General features: G+C 39.3%; 1 pseudogene; it reads right to left on the bottom strand.

Moving 5' to 3' along the window:
- LOC119358314 overlaps positions 1-10,305 on the bottom strand; it is an 11,889-nt pseudogene extending 1,584 nt beyond the window's left edge.
- Between the last annotated feature and the right edge of the window lie 3,795 nt (positions 10,306-14,100).

Consider the following 14,100-nt stretch of genomic DNA (forward strand, 5'->3'; position numbering starts at 1 on the left):
GGATTGGTCGTAGGAGTGCATGCGTTTGCGTGCGAAATAACCCAAACACGACAATCTAGTACATAATATATGTACGGTCCTGTTTGAAACACAAGAATTCAAAATTTTACTTTTCGTGAGAACTTGAGAATTTTTTTGTTCTAGTAATCAAGGAGCACCAAATGTGTAGATGTTCAGACTCTTGTTCTTCATGTATTCGGAGATGAGTATCCGCTCCTTGCCTTTGTTACAGTAAGTGATCAGGAGACAAACATGACTGCCATGCCGGAGCCCAACCATCACTTCCACTTCTCTCGCGAAATCATTCTTGCCTTTTGTTGTGAGTGCCGACTATTTAAGCCTCTTGACAGCAATAGTTCTTCCTTCGGGAAGCTGCCCCTGGTGATTTTAGAACTTGAGATGTCAGAAATTAAATTTGCCAATGGATGCTTTTCTTTATGTCAATGTCTTAACCATTGTTTTCTTTTCCATGAAGGATAACGCGTGCGCGCCCACACCAACGAACCTTGTAAACATTACCAAATCCACCCTGCCCGATCATATTACTTTTAGAGAAATTTCCAGTGAGGTCCTTTATGATTGCTAGACTAACTGAAGGTACCGCCATGGTAAGATTTTTGAGGAATAACACCTACAAAACAAGCTTGCATAGTTTACAACATTGCATTTACCATGTATTCCCATTGTTCCTTGATGCAAATAACAACAAGATTGAGCTATCAGAGCATAATTTACCTATAATTCTGTGTTTCCTTCTCCACCAAATAATAAAGACAATCAGAAGAATAGTAACCACAAAAGGTAGAGTTCTGGCAACTAGTAGTGTAGGAAACCTTTTATTGCCATCTGCTTTTGGAGAGAAAAGATCAATTAGAATCATTTAATTTTTTGAGTACATTATCACAATTTATGTCATCTAATCCTTGTTCCCCGTCCAGAAAAACCCTTAAGAAATTCAGCTTTTCCACTGAATAATTTTCCCTCCGTAGAAAGCACCATAAAAGTAAGTGTAACTTCTAATTTGAAATTCTGAAATTTTACCCACAATAAAAGGATTAAGATTGAAGTTGATTTTTTCTGCAAAATAGGATTGTAGTTGATTTTTTGTGGGAAAATGTATAGTCTCCCCGGATGTCTACTCTGGAATGGATAATCTGTACATATCGAATAATTCTGATTTTGACAACCTCAGGTAGAGATTCTACCCTCTGTCGATGAGACACAGATCAACAATAGCATCCGTCCACATGACACACCATGTACCATCGGCGCCTTCCCGAATATCAGGTGCGTCAGTCTACACACAAAATTTTGACATTCTTGTTGGTTGAATATTCTCCTCTGTAGTGATTCAAGAATGACGTCTTCCTTGCAAGATTAGTCGTGGTTCTCATGTTTTTTATGCAAATTGTGGTTATTAAAGCCTATATCATTTTGATCAATCACAGTGAAAAAAATAGTGGTTGAAGAGGCAGAATGCCCGCTTTGCTCAGCATTGGAAATTAGAGGTTCTCCTGTGTCAAAGAAGCTACATGATAGCAGTCATCAATTTTACCTTAAAACGGATTAGAATGACTTGTGTTGTTGTACCCTAGAGCTTTTTTTTCACATAAAAAGTTATCCCAAAATGGGATAACTTGCTACTTTCACTGACTGGCTTGACCCATCTGTCACATTTATCTTCTACCTCTAGTCTCGTGCGGACCGCCCACTGATTTTTTTGTATTCGTGCTCACTTGCATAGCAAACTTAAGCTTGTTTCCGTGGTTCTTTTTTCTACTCGTGCTAGTAACTCTTTTTTTCTCTTTTGATTTTCCATTTCCGTAATTTCTATTATGATTTTATATCCATTTTGTTTCTTTTTAATTTACAATTTCCTTAGGCATTTTTTTTACTTATTTATTTTCTTTCTTTCTTTCTTTATTTTTTATTTTCTCTATTTTATTATCAGATTTCTTTTTAAAACATTATGTATCTACTTTGATGTATATTGTTGAATATTCAGTGAGCATTTTACAATAGAGGGTCAATCCTCTTAAATATATGTTGAACATTTTTTCAAAATCAGTGAACATCTTTCAAACGTGTGAATGTTATTTTTTCTAAAAATCAAGAAAACTAATTCAAATTCACAAATATTTTTTGACTTTGCGAACATGTTTCGAGTTTGTGGATATTTGTTAAACTTTGCAAAAGATTTTCAAATTCATGAACAATATATAAATTTGCAAGAATTTGAGTTCACGAACATTTTTTCCCATTTTTTGAGTTTGTCATATTTTTTCAAATTCATGAACAGTTTTTAATATTCAAAATATATTTGGAGTTCATGATTTTGTTTTTCAAATGCAAGAAACCTTTACAAATTTGCAAACATTTTTTGAGTTCGTGAATATTTTTCCAAACTCCTGAAGATTTTTCAAATTTGAGAATATTTTTTGTTTCTGAATTTGTTTCCAGATTTGCGAACATTTTTTAAGTTCATGGACATTTTTCCAAACTCCTGAACCTTTTTCATATTTAAGAACATTTTTAATTTCCAAATAATTTTTCTGATTTGCGAACATGTTTCAATATCATGCACATTTTTTCAATTCGTAAAAAATATCTTGACTATTTTTCATGCTGGCTGGCCCATCAAAAGAGGGACTTGCGAGACGTAATCCCAAGATCGTCGCTTTCCCGTGCACCAAACAGCTCCATGGTTCGATTTAGACCGGGATTGATAAGGTCAGAGTGCCAACGACCTAGACTGGAGTTGGAGGTTTGATTTAGTTAAGCTCTACATGTTTAAAGTTTAAAACTAGTGGCTGGGGCGCGCCCTTGGCGCGCCTCCTGAGGCGTGAGTGTGCGTACCAATCCAGCTGTTCGAGTTGAGAACGTGTTTGTACACTACTAATGAACGCCAAGCATTAAAAAAGAATGCAAGTAGGAAAAGCATTTCGGGCTCATTCGTCAGGCCCCAAAATGCAGTTCAAGACAAAATACATTAACATCTATAAGAAAATAAATCTTCCTTATGCATGTCTCTTACGCAAATCTTACAGGATTCCTAGAAACACTGCTGAATACTACTTGCACAACGCCAGTAATCATTTGGGATTCCCTTAGTACATTGAAATCAGTAGCAATCCAAACGATTCACGCACAGAATGAAGCTCTGCTGGTGTGTGCCAATTCGGCATTGCTGTGGGACGCCATGTGCACTCACTGGCCGTTACCATATAGGAGAGATATCTTATGTACAGGAAGGGAATGGATCTTTGACCTCCTAGCAAACGTACATGAGCAACTTAGAAGCAGAATCATCATGGTATTGTGGTGCAGCTGGCACCTCCGCAATGAATTAGAGCACGGTAAATCTATTCCTCCCTTGGAGGTTTCGTGCTCCTTCTTGGTCAGCTACTACAATTCCTACAGCTAGATTTCCCTGTCAGTGGAAGAAATCATCAAGGGTAAAGCCCCGTTAATGTTGAACCCACCGGGGACTCAAGAGCAACCGCAGCCTAATACAATACCAAAGCGGTGGCCAAGACCTCCTGCGGGCGTATTAGCATTATCAGTGGATGGGTCTTATAATGGCTCAGATGGTTCGGCGGGTTCCGGCATGATATTGAGAGATGATAAAGGTGGGGTGATCTTCGCTGCGTATCGTAAAATTTTCAATTGTAACGAAGCCCTTGAGGCCGAACTACAAGCTATGGCAGAGGGACTCAAGTTGGCGGCCGAGCACTCTTCGGCTAATATTCTTTTGCAGTCGGATTGCTCCTTAGCACTCAAGGCACTGTCGGATGACTCCTTGGATAGGTCCATGCATGGTCATCTGGTTAGAACTGTTAAGGGGTACTTGAAGGATAGGGTTGTTATTCCAGTTAAAATTCATAGAGAGCAAAACAGGGTTGCAGATTCGTCAGCGAATTATGGTAGATGTGGGAATAGCACATCATGTTGGCTGAGATGCTCTCTACCGTGTGTCAGCGTGCTTATCGCTGAGGATTGTAAACCTGTAACTTTGGAGTAATAAACACTATGTATCTGCGCAAAAAAAAGAATGAAGCATCAGCCCAAACATTTAATCTCCAGCAACTGCATCACAAAAGATGTATTCTTTCCAAATAAGAAAAGGCGGGCACACGATTGATTCGGCCCACCGGACACCGATGACAAGGCTAGCAGCACGGGCATGTGAACAACCTGCAATAGCAAGAACCGAGACGTTAGCAGATCGCCCAGGGCACCTCTGGTGGCGACGGCGCGCTCAGCCTAGCCTCCTCCCATTGATGGCGCGACGGCTCTCTTCTCCGAGCGGAGCAGCGGCAGCATTCTCTTCTGAAGAAGATTAAGACATTGAGGAGGACTGGGATATGACTCATAGGAGCAAGCGATAAAAAAGAGATTAGGATGAGAAGGTCACCTTCAGTCCCTTGATCCATCTGCTACTTGAGGCCCAACGAGACCAGCGTACCCTTGATCCACCTACTACTTGGGTAAGCGTATCTTCCAAATTAGGTCTAAAACATCTTGAGAAAATTTAGATGGGATGCAATACCTCATCCTTTTGAGCTTCTCAGCCGTTGCTCCGACCATGTGTACAGCTAGAGAAGGCAAGCATGTCCATCTCATTTCACAAATGGAGAACCACAAAGGGTCCATTCTGACAAAGAATTTGAACCACACGCCTGCCCAACTCTTCAAGAGGTAAATCTCAACCCATCAAAATTTACACGGTACCTCTATTTCTGAATCTTCATGGGTAGGCCATTATTTGCAAGTCAAGCATTTGTTTTATTCAAATAAAAGACCTTGTACTTATTTATCATTGGTAAAATCTGTTTTCCCAATTACTACCTATACAATCTTTACCTGGGCATGCATATGATTTAGATACATCATGAGAAATGGAGAGATGGAAAGAAACCTGAATATTGTAATAGGATATATTGGACGAACTGCACGGAGGCACGGAGCGAAGATATCCCTGTTCAACTATCCTTTTCAGCCTTGGAATCATCTCTTTCAGTATGCAGACCTCATCTCTCAATGATGCTATGGAGTAGTCCACATCAAATATATCTCGGAACTCACTTTAGGCAAAGCAATAGAAAATGATAAGATAAAGGAAGTCCTTAAGTGAATTGTTAAGAATTGCAGTCACTGCAGAAAGAAATACTGACCTAGGATCAGCCCAAAATGAAGTTTTATCCAACTCCGGCACAATGCATGTGACATTCAAGTATCTTGCAACTGTCACCATATCGCATATCTGATTTAACAGTGCAACGTGTACGTTCAGTTTTAGTATTTCAACAGCAGCAATGGCTCAAAAATGTAGAGAACACAATAGATGCATCGAGATTGTCACAAGCTGTACTTACAAAGGCACACATCTGGTTGAGACCACCATTGCAGGAAACCATCAGATAGCCATTGTTCGGTTTCCTGAATATAGAACCAATAAGGTCAAATGGCGGAAGAGACTACAGCATGCTTAAAATTAGTGTCCAGCCACACATGAGATACATACTGTTTAATCCAACCATTGATATGAATTGTTCTCGTCAAATACGAAATTCTTGGACCAGATTGACCCGACATGAACTGATCAATCCAAAAGGAGGCGATAAACCAACGAAAATATCATAGGGAAGGCAACAAACGCAAAGGGGAAAACATCAATGGAAGGCCAAATATTTAGTAGTATATTCTATAAATGCTAGCAATCATCTTTTTTCACCTTTCGTGCATCTCATCTCATTGTGCTCAACACAGTTTAACAGTAAAGTGCAACTTATAGGGTCATGACTGAACTACAAGAAAGTTGAATTATTGACTATGTTCATATTTGAACATTTCAGTTTACATCCAAAGAGCAAGCAACATTGAGCACCCCTTTCACAGGCTTAGCACTGAAAGTATCTCAATAGGTCACATGAAAATGAAAATTCATCTAATTCACGGCACTTAAATGCTTAGCTAGATGTGTCAGGTGGCAACTTCCACAGAGGTTTGAAAAATAAGCTGAACATCGGACGATGTGAAGCTATGACCGATGACACTGACTAATGAATAACCATCCAAGAAAGTGAAGACAAAAAATATGCAAAGTGGTCCATAGAACACTACCATGTCATGTTACGTGCCAAAAATGGAACCACAAGTATGCCACCAAGAATGTTGTCTCTGCTGTGCACTGCCTTTGCTTGTCATGAATAAAACATTAAGGGGCATTTACCACATTGAGTAACCCAAAGTATGCAGTTGTACCTAACGGTAGATAACAATCAAACCATCAGCCTGACCGTGCACCAAAATAAGATTAGTGATCTCATGTGATCGGAAGGACTCGACGATTCTGATATTACCTATCGGGAAGAAAAGATGGATCAATAAGAAATAATAGCTAAAATTCACGAATGATAAGAGAGAAAATTTACAGTCAAAGCAAACACTATTTAACCTGTTTATTCTTTAATAATCAATCAAATCTTATGTGAATGAGCATATGATACCTGAGAACCATGGTTCATCCTCTGTTAGTTTGGAAATACAACTTTCAGCTCCCAGCAAATGAAAAGATTGACCAGTCAGCTAGCACAGGATCCACCATTTTAACTTGTCAAAACATCTTCCAATTCACCTAAAGGATGAGGGTATGTAAATAAATCAGATAAGGACCTAAAGGGTCATATCATGACATGAAATAATTCATGTGCACATATACTTTCAAGTTGCAAAGATATCATTTGCTAAGTGAATTCCTCATCAAAGCACATGAAGTATGACCATCAACAACTTAAAAAATATCAGAATGAAAACATATGACAAATCTTAATTATTGTTGTAGGGCAACTAATGCAACACAGCAGCAGCAGAACAAAACCACAGTCCAAAGGGGAGCTTTATGGAAAATACTGATTCATAAATTACAGGACAAACCATGCAAAATACCGAAGCCGGTCTATATTAGAAAAAAGATATAAAACCTAACCCCCTTTGGAATCTACAATGTATATAATTCAAACTTTATAGAGAAAGGCTTGTTGCATAACTGTTGTGTGCATTAATGTCTAAGAATACTTGAACTGGATGCATTGTTTTCAGACTGCAAATATCGCAACTGTGTTTTCATAAGAAAACAAATCAAATATAGAGACAATGATATAAGTAGTTGAAAGTTGGAACTTTCAAAGAATAATACTGAGTTCTATAGTCTAATTAAACATCTAGGCCTCACAAGTTAGGCATGAACTCTAATCTTTTAGGTTAACAGTGGAGAAAGCTTAGTATAAAGCAATGGATGCATGATTTACTCCTCATGCATTATTATTTGATTGATTTTCAGAAAAACAATCACAAAGATAAAATGGAAATCCAATCCAGACGAAATTGATCACTTGCAGCAGGTAGATCACTTGAAAGATCTCGTCGCATTAGTTTGCTCATCGTCCAAGCACCTGAAACAACAAGATGCATTGGGAATTAGCGCTTTGTAAGGGAACTACCCCAGCTTCACTGATTTGATTAGCAATTCACTCGAGGGAACACCTAGCTGATCCATATTGTTATTTGTAGGGACCGGTAGAAGTGAAAAACTGTAAGCACATTTTAGGAGCTGATGTCTGAAGTCTGAACCCTGAATATGTAACCGATCCCCAATGACACAAAATCTCAGATTTTTCTTTGCACCAATCCCCTCTGCTCCCCCTACTATGCTCCACATCTCCTTCGGCTCCTCTCAGCGTCATGCTTGCGCGACTCCTGCTCGACTGCGGGGCATGGAGATGGCCGTCTGCGGCGCCGGTGCGCGACGAGGACAAGCGGCAGTGGCATGCCGTGGCTGTGCCGGGTTGGCCTGGACACATAGGAGCGCATTCGCTTGAGAAAATCTGTAAACAAAACTGGAGAAAGGGAGGGGAGTTTACCTTGCCGTGCCGCCGTCCTCGTCGGCGGTGCCTTTCCCCTCAAAGACCCCAACACCATCATCCCCGCCGACCCATCTCCATACGGCGACGGCAACTCCAGCTGCCCCGAGACCTCAGTCACCGGCGTGAGTGGCTCGCCGGCACCGGATCCTCCACCCGATGACCTTGTGGCGGCTCAGGCATAGCGGCCGGCCCATGCTACTTCTTCAGAGAAGTAGAGAGGAGGTCAAGGAGGAGGGCTGGAGCTTGGCTAGGAGAGAGGAACGGGGAGGAGAAGCAGCGGAGGCGGCGGCGGTGGCGAAAGGATGCGGGAGAGCTAAAGAGGCAGAGGTGGGATTTGCTTAGCAAAGAAGGAAAAGCAGTATGGGGGAGGTGTTATGTGGACACCGCATGATTTAGCGCAACTCGAAGCATGCTGACAGCGCCCAGGATGAGACAGAAGCAGGTCCCGCCTCCACCCACCTCGCGTGCCCACCACGCGACGCAAGCCAACCCAGCGCCTCGCAGCATGTGACGCGAACCAATCAGCGCCTTCCTCCGGCGACGCTTCCGATTGGGCGGCCGCAAATATCTCTCGATTTACCTGACAAGTAGCGGTGAGGACGTGGCTATCGCAAGGTATCAACCTTGATGCACACCTTATTGTTTTGGATGGACTTTTTGCTTTATCTTTTAGTGTATATTTCTCATAATAGATCTGAGATGTTGGTGAACAACAACTGGGAGCTCTTATTGAGATTTCCATGATATAAATGTGATTCACATGTTAACTTTATCTCATTATCCCATGTCACAGAGGTAGGATTGGTCGTGGATGTAGATCCATAATTGTGCTCGTATCTGAGATAAAACAAATAAATTACCAATATTTTAGATGTCACTATTAAAAACGATCATTTCTCTCATTACAGTTTCAGTGAAGTTTTTAATATCTCATGTAGTGTCGGCACAACAGGTTCAAACCGGAATGTGTCTTGATTAAATGCAAGACCTTAGAGAGTGAGCGCTATTATGAGGGGACACGGTTCTTTTGCAGTGCAGAAGTGTCGATGGTGCTGACTTGCGATAAATGATGGTTAAAATAAATAGGATTTGTACTAAACTTTGTTATTTCCTTAGATTTAATATTTTTACTTAATTAAAATGTTAGATAGTATATTTTTAGTACAAATAGGATTTGTACTAAACTTTGTTACTTCCTTAGATTTAATATTTTTACTTAATTAAAATGTTAAGTAGTATATTTTTAATACATAGATAACCTAGTTAATCTCATAAAAATATGTATGCATCTACATCATAATGTTCTTTATATAGTATGTAGTGTTTGTTATTGAAATATATGCTTCAAGTGTGCGAAATTTAAATTATATTTGTAACAAAAGCTTCATGCATTTTCTTCTTTTGTGACATTCCTTTGAAGGATCTTATTGGATCTCTTCAATGTGTGGAGGTGAAACATAAGAAAATATAATGCTTCCAGCGATTAATATTTGTCAGATGTGCAAGTTGTGTGTGTGTGTGTGTGTGTGTGTGTGTGTGTGTGTGTGTGTGTGTGTTCTACCCCCGCACATATGTATACATATTCTTTGATATCTTGACATAGATGTCTAAAGTGTATGTCCTAGTGAATATCTTCCGGATTCTAGCCTATGGTTGCATTAGCAAATAGGAATGTTTAAAAATGGTAGAGATTTTTTTTGAACCCACATATTGCATTGATTAACAGAATCGTACAAGTACAACCTTGCATTGAAATTCTGAAGAAAGTGCAGCTAGTACTGCACTAAGGCAAGAACCATTTCTTAAACCTAAACATGTGAACCTCGAAGGAGAATTTTGAGTTTTGATTGCTAATTTAGCTTGGTGATTTGCTCGAAAGTTGTAGCTCCTATTGATGTGATAAATTCTTGTAGCATCAAAGGCTGAGGAAGCTGTTATGCATGCAAGTTGTGGCCTTATAGTGCAATGACCCGGAGCAAGAATGGGCTTGCTGGCCGCTATAGCTTTCGCCAGAATCGCGCTCTCCGTCAGAAATGTTCCCTACTGAATCTGAAGTCGTCGGTGGAGAGACAGCCGAGATGCACAGCTGAGAACACCGCAGATTGCCTGCAAACTGTATAAATATACCTATACCTGCTACAGTCAGCTGATCTTGAAATCCTGGAATCCATGTTGCATCTATATAGACAATAGGACCTGAAATACATGAGATGTCCGTGATTGTTTCCCCGGGAGATGGTGTCGATTGCATTGTCAATTGACCCTGTTTCTGCAAAAGGGTCTCCATAGGCGCATCATTAGCAGTTTCATGCAAGCTGATTACTTTGTATTCTAGAGACTGAGCTGCAACCTCCAAATTAGTTCCTTGCATGATCGCCATTGCCGCTGCAAATACCTGAGAAGGAGACCTAGTAGCCCCGCCAAAGCGATTATATATCATTTCTAGATTTCCGAATACACCATAGGAAGGTATACAGTGAGACAACATTTAGTTGTGGGTGATTGGACGTGAGGAGGGCTTGGATCATTTGCGAAACCGAACTGTTATGTTGGGCAATAAAATCAGTTTTAGTAAACCATGGAAAACCATACCAAGCTGCTTTTGCAAAAGGACATAAGAAAAAAAAAGATGCATTTCATTTTCAGTATTTCCACGGGTTGTACAGTTTTCACTAATAAACTTAGAGAGTGTATCTGCCCTTTTACCTGTAGTAAGTGCTTTTCTAAGAAGTCTCCAAGCGAAGGTTTGGGCTCTTGGAGCCATATTCTTCTCTTTCCATACATGGTTGTGCAATTATATAATTTGCAGTGCCACCGCTTTTGGTCTTTGTCTTGAAAGAAGCTGAAGATTGGCGAAGCTATGTTTATATGCACTTTTAGATTATCATAGATATTTTCCCAGCCTTCAAACCAAGGGGTTCTCCATAGTGAAATGAGAAGACGCCTCATCTTCAAAATTGCAGTCCAGAAAGTAGACTTCAGTGTATTAGCCTTTACTCTACAAATAGTTGTGTCATGATGATACTTAGCCTTCAGTAATTGCGCCAACGGGCTTTCTGGTTCCTTTACAAGTCTCCATGCCGTCGAGAGAATGAGCCCTTGATTGATCGCCTGCAAATTCCTAATGCCCAAGTGTAACACCCCAAAAATTAGATTTAATTTTTATTTTTGTGATGTTACTGACTTTTGAATCTCTTCCAAAGTCTTTTTCTAATGATTTTTGTAATTAAAGTTCACCTCACCCTAGCTATAGCTGGATCACATCACAGGCAAGACCAAACTAGATCAAATTCCAGTCAACTGCAAGTTGAAACCCTAGCTCTGACTGCCACAAAGGAAACCGACTTCCTTTGTTGAGCTAGATCACACCAATATTTGAAGAGGCTCTCCACTCCATCTGGATCCAAGGAATGACCAAATATTGCTAAGATCAATGCAATATTCTTCTCACAGAAATAATTTAAGTTTTTGCCACTTGGGGAAATAAATCCGGAAAATACTTAGGCACATCCAAAATTGATGACATTAATTAGATATGATCTCTAGGCCTATTTTAAGCTCTGTTAAAAATATTGGATCAATTAGGGAAAGGGAAGTTCTTGTATTAATTGCTAAAACCAATATTGAATCAATTGTTTTGATGGAACTATGGATTGTATCGGGGGGTATAAGCCATGGAGAAGTTAGAATACAGTAGGTATAATGCAAAATAAAATATGAATGGGTTTGCAACAGTACTTAAAGTAGTGATTTGTTCTCTTGTACTAACGGATCTCAGGAAGGTTTTGTTAAGTTTTGCATGATTGAAGTTTTCAAGTTTTGGGTGAAGGAATAAGGAGTGGAAAAAGCCTAAACTTGGGGATGCCCGAGGCACCCCAAGGTAATATTCAAGAACTCCCAAGCAACTAAGCTTGGGCATCCCCTCTTTCTTCTAACGACCATTGGTAACTTTACTTGGAGCTATATTTTTCTTCGTCATATGATATGAGTTTTGCTTGGAGTGTTGTGTATTATATGAGTCTTTGCTTTGTTTGCTTTTTCGTTTGTCACAATCATCTTTGCTGGACACACCTATTTGAGAGAGACACACGTTTATCATGATTTGTTAGAATGCTCTATGTGCTTCTCTTAAATCTTTTGAGCTGGCAGTTGCTTTAGTGCTTCACTTAAATCTTTTTGAGCTCGGTGGTGATTATATTTTGAAGAAATACATGCACTCTCATGCTTCATTTATATTATTTTGAGAGTTGATAAGATTATATTTTAAAGAAATATTTGCACTCTCATGCTTCACTTATATTATTTTGAGATTTCATAAGATTATATCTTAAAGAAATATTTGCACTCTCATGCTTCACTTATATATTTTTGAGAGTTGATAATAGTAATGGTAATTTGCACAAGACATGAATTTGGTCCCAAAGTGATGAATATTCAAGAGGGATATAGTAAAAACTTTCATGAAAGATTATTGGATATAGTAAGTTTGATTCCTTGCAATAGTTTTGCGATATGAAGATGATAATATGTGAGTCATGTTAGTGAGTAATTATGGTTTAGTAAGAATATTGGTGTTAAGGTTTGTGATTCCCTATGCAAGCACGCAAAGTCAATAGTTATGCAACGAAGTTATATCCTACTCATGGTGCATTATTCATTGTTAGTTATGTTCAATGCATGTTTATGACCGTTTTTATTTTTTGGTTGGTTGCTTCTCAATCTATTTGCTAGCCTTCATTTTTACTAAGCAGGAATGTTGTTTGTGCATCCAATTCCTTAAACTCAAAGTTGTGCCAAATAAGTCCATCATACCTACCTATATGCGGTATTTCCATGCCGTTCCAAGTAAATTTGCATGTGTCAACTCTAATTTTTCAAAATAATTTTTCCGTTTTGTGTGCCCATACCGCTCATGAAGTGGCAAGGGGTGGCCAATATTTTCCATGATAGGTGGGTTATTCACATGATGAGTGTTTATTCATTTGTCATTGCACGAGACTGTGATAGGTAATAGGGATGCCAAATCCCAAAATGGAAAAAATAATATGATGATAATAATAAGTTCCTTGAAAAGTATTGGTATGGAAGGCACATGTGGATAAGGCTAGCAATGGATTGTGAAAGAATGGTGGAAAGGAAATAAACTTTAATTTATGTTTGGGAACCGCCTATAATGTGTCGAGCATGGAAGATATTTGGAAATTCCAGTCGTTTTCGTTGAGAGGAAAAACATGCCTCTCAAAATATTTGATCTATCAATTTAAGCCTTAAGCTCTAGCACCTCTGCAAATCTCTGCTTCCCTCAGTGAAGGGCCTATCTATTTACTTTTATGCAATTTTTACTTTTATTTCGAGTCTCCATCTTCTCTTACAATGCACCAACTAGGGAACACTATTGTCATACTTGTGTATTGGGTGTAGCTAATGTTGAGTGTGTTTCATGAATGGATCAATGATTGAGCATAATGGGCTAGGGATAACTTTCTTTAGCGTTGATATTTTGAAAGACATGGTTGCTTGTTAGTATGCTTGAGTATTGATGTCTTCATGTCAAATTATAGACTATTATTTTGAATCATTCAAGTCCAACTGTCCATGCAACAAAATAAAAGATTATATGATGAATATGATAGGTAGCCTTTCACATCACAAATTTTGTTTTCATCATTTACCTACTCGAGGACGAGCAGGAATTAAGATTGGGGATGCTTGATACGTCTCCAACGTATCTATAATTTTTTATTGTTTCATGCTATTATAGTATCAATCTTGGATGTTTTATATAGATTTATAAGCAATTATATATCATTTTTAGGAGTAACCTATTAACTTAGTGCCCATTGCCAGTTGTTGTTTTTTGCTTGTGTTTGGTTTTGCAGAATATCAGTATCAAACGAAGTCCAAATGCCACGAAATTTCTGGAGATGTTTTCTGGACATATGCTTCGGGAGGGGACAATAAGATGGAGCAGTGGCTCATGAGGCACTAGGGTGCGCCGAGGGGTAGGGCGCACACTGGTGGCTCGTGGGCCCCACATGGCTCCGTTTGACCTAACTCCGTCTCTGTAAATTTTCTAAAATCAGGAGACCAACAGAGGAGTCCATGAAATACTTTTTCCGCTACCGCAAGCCTCTGTTCTCGCGAGATCCCATCTAGGGACCTTTTCCGGCACTCT

The sequence above is a fragment of the Triticum dicoccoides genome, chromosome 2A, assembly GCF_002162155.2.
Source record: "Triticum dicoccoides isolate Atlit2015 ecotype Zavitan chromosome 2A, WEW_v2.0, whole genome shotgun sequence".
NCBI classification, from domain to species: Eukaryota; Viridiplantae; Streptophyta; class Magnoliopsida; order Poales; family Poaceae; genus Triticum; species Triticum dicoccoides.